Source organism: Octopus bimaculoides, chromosome 10 (assembly GCF_001194135.2).
Source record: "Octopus bimaculoides isolate UCB-OBI-ISO-001 chromosome 10, ASM119413v2, whole genome shotgun sequence".
In the NCBI taxonomy this organism is placed as follows: domain Eukaryota; kingdom Metazoa; phylum Mollusca; class Cephalopoda; order Octopoda; family Octopodidae; genus Octopus; species Octopus bimaculoides.
In genome coordinates, this window is record NC_068990.1 from 75760172 (window position 1) to 75761208 (window position 1037).

Here is a 1037-nt window from a genome sequence, read left to right on the forward strand (position 1 = left end):
TATATATATATATATATATATATATATATACATGATAGGCACACTTGATAAGCACACACACACACACATATACACATCATAACACTGAATATATGCTTGTGTAATTGTAAAATCAATATTGTATGCCCCTAAAAGACCAGTGCTTAAGGGGAAATATAGTCTATCAGTTTAAAGTAATAAGAAATCGTAAGTATTATTACAATGGTTCAGCTGCTCCAATTTGGAAATTTAGATTTCATAATCATTCCTATTCATTTAAGTATAGAAGAAAATGTAGTTCTACAAACCTTAGTAAACGCATTTGAGATTTAAAATGTAGGAACATTAAGTATGATTTAAAGTGGTTCATTATTGCACCATTGTACAATATTGCAACCTTATACAATATTGGTAATTCTACGTGAGATCTTTGTCTGGAAGAAATGTATTATATAATTACTTCTGAATTAATTTTATGGAATTTTCATGGGAGTTATAACAAAATGTTGCCATAAATTTCGAAATACATTCAACTATTTCAATTCTTAATTACAATAGCTTTTCATATGCTATTCAGTAAGGTTAATTCTTCTAAAACGTTTACTACATTTAATAAATAGATAACTAGTTGTTGTGATATAAAATCTCCATGCTTCTAATTATCATAACGTTGAAGTTTTGCTTATTTTTTTCTTCTTTAGTTATCCACTAACTTTACCAACAGATGAATACAAAAATAACCTTTTTTAGTTTATATTTCGCTTCTAATTGTCATAATGTAGAATTCTTATGTTTATTTTTATTATTTCGTTATCCACTGACGTTACCATTAGTTGAATACAGCAATGTCTTAGATTGAATTACTTTTATGCGTTCTTTCGTAGTCGCTTAAGTGCTGGCAATATTTCATATGTTCAATTCGAATTTCACTAATTTTCACTCGTCTTGACAACGTTGTGCGAACATATTTTTTCGGAAATATTAATATTGATTTTAATGATATATTCTTTGTGTGTGTGTGTGTGTGTGTGTGTGTGTGTGTGTGTGTGTGTGTGTGT